The sequence below is a fragment of the Callithrix jacchus genome, chromosome 11, assembly GCF_049354715.1.
Source record: "Callithrix jacchus isolate 240 chromosome 11, calJac240_pri, whole genome shotgun sequence".
Taxonomy (NCBI): Eukaryota; Metazoa; Chordata; class Mammalia; order Primates; family Cebidae; genus Callithrix; species Callithrix jacchus.
Genome location: NC_133512.1, coordinates 93,294,795 through 93,300,826, shown reverse-complemented (window position 1 = coordinate 93,300,826; position 6,032 = coordinate 93,294,795).

Sequence of the window (6,032 nt, the reverse complement as noted above, 5' to 3'; positions counted from 1 at the left end):
AGACTCCTTCTCAAAAAAAAAAAAAAGAGGAAAACCTGGAGGGGGTGTGAAGACCAACCCCTGCCCCACCAGCAAGGGGGCCAGGATGGCCTGCACAGGTGGAAGAGGAAAGTGGACGGGGCCTGGCCCAGGGCGGCGGTGGGAGTGCGCCAAGGTGTGTAGGGACAGGGGACGGGCTGGGGTAGCTGTAGTGAGGATGCTGTTATCCAGAGCAGGGTCCTGACGGTCACCCTGGCTGGGTGCTAAGAGATGGGGCAGGACGACAGTGACGGTGAGTAGACCTGCCCTGCTGCTCGGTCTGACCCTCCCTGGCCCCTGTGGCTGAGGAACCAGTTCCAGACACTGCGCTGTGATGGGCATCACGGGACCGGCCCTGCCTGAGCTGGAGCAACTCGGTGGTCTTGCCACAGCCTCCAGTATCTCTCTCAGCCACAAAACTGTCAGCCATCCCGATGGTGACTCAGTCGGTCTTTTCCAGAGGAGGCGTGAGAGGAGCCCCAGCCAGCAGGTGGGAGCAGGGAGCCGGAGAGAGAAGGAAACAAGCCCTCTTTGTGTTAAGGCTCCCTGCCCTGCGGGTCGCTCGTTACTGCAGCGTTCACTAGGCTGCCCTGGCTGACACAGCGAGTGTGGGCATGACCTGGGAAGCTGCAGACAGGACAGCTGTCAGGTCACCGAGGCATTTCCCAGCGTTGGGAATAAAGAGAGTTCTGGAATCTCATAGTTACTCCGCAGCCCTGCGTACTTGGGAACGCTTGTTGCCAGGTGTAAACAGCAGCCGGAGACCCCCTGCTGGGATTCCGGGCCATGTGGCATCCTCACCGTGTGCAGCACAACCTCCTTGTTTTGCTGTGGGAAAGAGCTGAGTGTCCCTTACTGTTCCTTCGTTGATTCGGCAGATATGCATCGAACATCTGCCTGGAGCACCGCACTGTAGGGCAAAGACGACACTGGCCTTTGCCACAAGGAGCTTGGAGGCCACTGGAGAAAAATCACACCAATGGGGTAACCCTGGACTTCTGGGCAGGAATGACCCTCACAGCAGGGATAGTGACACAGGCAGAGCCAGGTCACCCCAGCCACTCAAGGGCCCAAATGGGCAGTGAGCTGGAGGGCTGGGGGACGAGAACCCCACAACCCAGCCACCATGGGACAGCCTGGATTCATTTCTGTTGGAGAAGAAACTGCTTTCTTTCTCCAGAGCAGGACTTTGCTGTCACGGTGGGAAAACACCCCGGCCCTCACTGACCCGTGCTCATGGAAGGCAGACATGTAAATGGGAGGACTGCAGTGCTGGGTGGAGGCTGTGGGGGCTGCTGGCCTAGCGCGTCCTCAGGAAGACAGGATTCTGCAGACGTGTCTCTTCTTTGCAGAAAGGATGCTGTCCGGAGCTCATCTGAGGCAGACACTGATAAATTGGGTTAATCAGGAGTCGTAACATTAGCAGAGCTTATCTGGGGCCATCTCTCTGCTGAGCATGTTCAGAATGTGATGCTTGGTTTGCTAACTGTCTTTCCTGCTTTGTGTAAATTGAAAAAAGAGTCAATCCCCTTCTCCTCCGGGATCGGAAGGCGTCCAGGGCCCTCGCTCAGGCAGCAGCTGGGGTGAGCAGGGCGTACAGGGCTTGGCCTCTGCAGAGGGACGGTGGCCTCCAGAGACACCTGGAGGCAGAGTCTTCATGACACTCTTTGGAAAGGTGCTTTCTCACTTCGCTGGCCTTCATGACTCACCAGTCCACCTGCAGTCGCATGGCGACGGATGTAAACACAGGAACAAGGACCCGGGCCTGTGCTGCTCCTGGGCCCTACGGCTTCACAGAGGAGCCCAGAGAGCCAGCCTCTCTGCTCACCTAATTCTCTGATCTAATCCTCAGAGCAAAGATAGGTCTGGAGCCAGAACGCTAGCCCAGGAGGCCTCAGACCTCTCCCATAGGCCCATGCCGGCCTCTCCCCGTCAGTTCTCAGACGCTGGTCATAGACACACAGAGGGATGCCATCCATTTTCATGGAAACTGCAGGTACCCACATAAGACCAATGGCTGGGTTCTTTCATGAGTCAGCCTTGCTCTTGCCACTGGGGTAGGACCGGTGCAGAAAGGACGCTGTCCGGAGCTCATCTGAGGCAGCTCAGCCCTGGTCCTGCTGCTACCTGGCATGGCAGGGGCTGGAGAGGGCCAGCAATGGGAAGGGTCTGTGTCACCTGCTCGCACACCCCAGCGGGATGATCACTGGAGGTGGCTCCAGGGCGGCATTGCGTGTCCAGGAGCAAAAGGCCCAGGCGTTTCTCAATGGGTGTTGGGGTCCCTGAGGCCCGGAGCATGTGGAGGTGAGGGGAAGTGGATGAAGAATCCCACAACTCCGTGTACAGGGGCCATGCTAGGAGTCAGCACAAGAAAACCGCTTTTCAAACAGGATCCTGGCTGGGCACGATGGCTCACGCCTGTAATCCCAGCACTTTGGGAGGCTGAGGCAGGCAGATCACCTGAGGTCAGGAGTTTGAGACCGGCCTGGCCAACGTGGTGAAACCCCATCTCTACTAAAAATACAAAAATTAGCCAGGCATGGTGGCATGAGCCTGTAATCCCAGCTACTCAGGAGGCTGAGTCAGGAGAATCGCTTGAACCTGGGAGGCGGAGGTTGCAGTGAGCCGAGATCATGCCACTGTGCTCCAGCCTGGGCAACAAGAGTGAAACTCCATCTCAAACAAACAAAAAAAAACACGAGATCCCTGGCATTGGAAGTCAGACCTCTGCACAAATCCGGACTCACTCCTTCTCCTGCATGATGGGGTCTGGAGAAGTTGCTTGTGACTTTGTGCCTCAGTCTCCTCATTCGGAAAGTGGGACTTACACCCCCGATGCACGGGGTTCCTGCTGTGAGAGTTCATAAGTCGTGGCTGACCTCAATGTCACCTCACAAATGTCACAAAGCCAATTGTCAGGTGCTTTGGAGCTGGGAGGCCGGCTCTGCCTTCCTGAGAGGGATGATTCTCACTCTGACGCTAAAAATGGGGCCCCGAGGCACCAAGATCCAGGCAGCATGAGGGCCAGACCGGCCCCCCCAGCTCACCACATGCCACTGCCTCTTCATGCCCCAGCATCTGTGCCAGGCATGGCCCTGGGCACTGAGTACAGGGTGGCAGCACTCAACACAGAGAAGCCAGGCCTGGCACAGTGGGATGCCAGTGGGGACGGACTGACAATAAATATGAGAAATCTGCTACCTGAGAGGGCAACTCACAGACAGAGAGCAGAGCGTGAGCAGGGGCTGGGCAGGGCAGGGTGGGGCAGGGTGGGGTAGAAGGGGGTGGGGTGGGGTGGGGTGGGGTAGAAGGGGGTGGGGTGGGGTGGGGTGGGGCGGGGTGGGGCAGGGCAGGGTGGGGCGGGGGCATCATTCTCATGGAGGTGTCAGGGAGCCCTGCGGAGAAACTGGAGTCTACACAAAGCCCTGCAGGGAGAGAATGAGTGGAGCAGATGCCTGGGAAGGGGGCTCCAGGCAGAGGAACCCTAAGTTCAGGGGCCCTGTGTGCCAGTGTAACTACTGACGCCGGCTGGTCTGAAGGACTCCACGAGAAACTGACTCCTCACCAGAGAATGCAACTTCCACCTCCTGACCTCTTTGTCCTCCTCACCCTGACCAATCAACCACTCAGCATGGATCACTGGGCCTGCTTGCTCCGTGGCCCCTTCCTCATAGCTGTTTGCTGCCTCTTACCCCAGAATCACATAAAGCCTGTCACAGATTACAGATGCCTTGAACAAGTTGAACATTATGAAATGTTAAGTTTTCTGAATATTTCTCTGAGATATCCTTTCAGGTCCTGTGTACCAGTGTAACTACTGACACCGGCTGGTCTGAAGGACTCCAAGAGAAACTGACTCCTCACCAGAGAATGCAACTTCCACCTCCTGACCTCTTTGTCCTCCTCACCCTGACCAATCGACCACCCTAGTTTTCCAGCCCCTCACCTTCCTTAACAACTGCAGCCTGGAACTCCTCAGGGAGATGGATTTGAGGGTCTCCTCTCATCTCCTCACTTGGAGCCCTGCTGCCACTAAACTCTTTCTCTGCTGCAAACCCTATTGTCTTGGTGCATTGGCCTCTGACTCCACAGCAGGGCCAGGAACCTGGTCGCCTTGTAACAGTCAGTCCTGAACTTCAGTCCTATCCTATAGTTTGGCCCAAGATCCCTGTGGTGTCCAGCCTCCAAGCTGGTCCCCTGAGATCCCCCTCCTGGTGCTCATCCTTGAGGAGGCCTCTTCCACACTGCACAAGGGCTGGCTGGTATGACCAGCAGTGACCACACATCAGTGCTGAGAGGAGGCAATAAGAGACTATGCTTCTAAGGCTGGTGCTTGATCTTCCCCCTCTCTCCTCTCTTTCTCTCCATCTCTCCTTTCCTTTTCTTTTCTTTCTCCCAGTCTCTCTCTGTTTCTCCTTCTGTGTGTGTCTCTGTCTATCTGTATGTCTCACTCTCTCTCTCATCACTCACTCTGGGGAAACCCAGCTGCCACTCAAGCAGAGGGCCCTGAGCAGTGTGTCTTGCAGAGGCCGGAGACAGCTACAGCCCCTGCTGAGAGCCTGACTGCAGACTCCAAAGATAGCCTGGGCCAGAGCCACACAACCAAGCCTCAGCCAGATTCCTGGCCTTCAGACACTGGGAGATAACAAGTGTTTGTGGTTTTAAGCTGCTAAGTATTGGGGTTATTTGTTACACAGCAGTAGGTAACTAATACAATCCCAAATGCTAGTCACCTGCCTCCCCTAACACACAGGAGACCATCTATCTGGACATCCTTGTCAGCCCCATGAATTCCCTTGGCCTGGCCAAGAAAGCTGCCCTCAGGAGCTGGAGAACTGAAACCCTTCTGCAGGTCTCTGTGGACCTGAGCACATCCTTGAGGCTCCAGCTCTCCCTCAAATTCCAGCCCAGGGGTCACACAGGCAACCAAAGGCCTTTACTTTTAATTTTAGAAAATTGCAAAATGCAGCTCAATGACCAGCACGACAGCAGCTTGATATCAGATAATGGAATCTGAGCAGCAGCAGATGTTAATCTGATTGTCCCTGACAACCTGGGCAGGGCCAGAGAAACAGGCTGCTGATCCCTGCACCTTTTATCTGCAACACAGGGTCAAGTTTTGCTCTTGTCATTGAGCCATGTCTTCCCCGTGTCATCTGCTCAGAGCCTCATGGTTGGCATGTAATGACATTTGTTTTTCTTACTAATTGCTCTTGGAGTGGTTTCTATTTCCCCAGCTAGACTGAAATCTCCTTGTGCCCCCAGAAACAGCGTGTTTCTGTGTCTCACACAGAAAGGAATGCACGGTGGGCTGCCTCTCTGTTCCACCCCATCTTGTCCCTAACCAGCTGCGTACCAGAGTACAATGACCACAGATAAATAACCTGCCATGTGACAGCAAGTTGCTAGATTCACCAGCAGTCAGTCACTCACCCGTTTCCTGCGTAGATCTCTCTGGCTAACACCTCCACCCTGCACACTAGCAGACTGCGGAGCAGGCCAGGTACTTTGGGAGGCTGTGGCAAGTGGATCAGCTGAGGTCGGGAGCTCAAGACCAGCCTGGCCAACACGGTGAAACCCCGTCTCTACTAAAAATACAAAAAATTAGCCGGGCCTGGTGGTGGGCTCCTGTAATCTCAGTTACTCAGAAGGCTGAAGCAGGAGAATCGCTTGAACCTGGGAAGTGGAGGTTACAGTGAGCTGAGATCACAACTCCACCCTGGGCAACAAGAGTGAAACTCTACCTCAAAAAAAAAAAAATAATAGTAAAACACAAAAAAAGAAAAAAGAAGAAGAATGTGGAGCCATGAGCGTAAAGAGTGAAGCTGACACTGATAAGTCCTGGCACCCTCTCCGGAGGCCAGGTGTGGTTCATCAGCACCCTCGGCTCTGAGCTTTTGAGCTGAGGCCTTTCCAAGCCTCAAAGGAGCAGATGGTGGAAGAAAAAAACGTTAAATCCCAAGCGGGAGGAAAGTGGGTTTGCCAAGAAAAATCCTCCAAAATTGTGTCTCCAA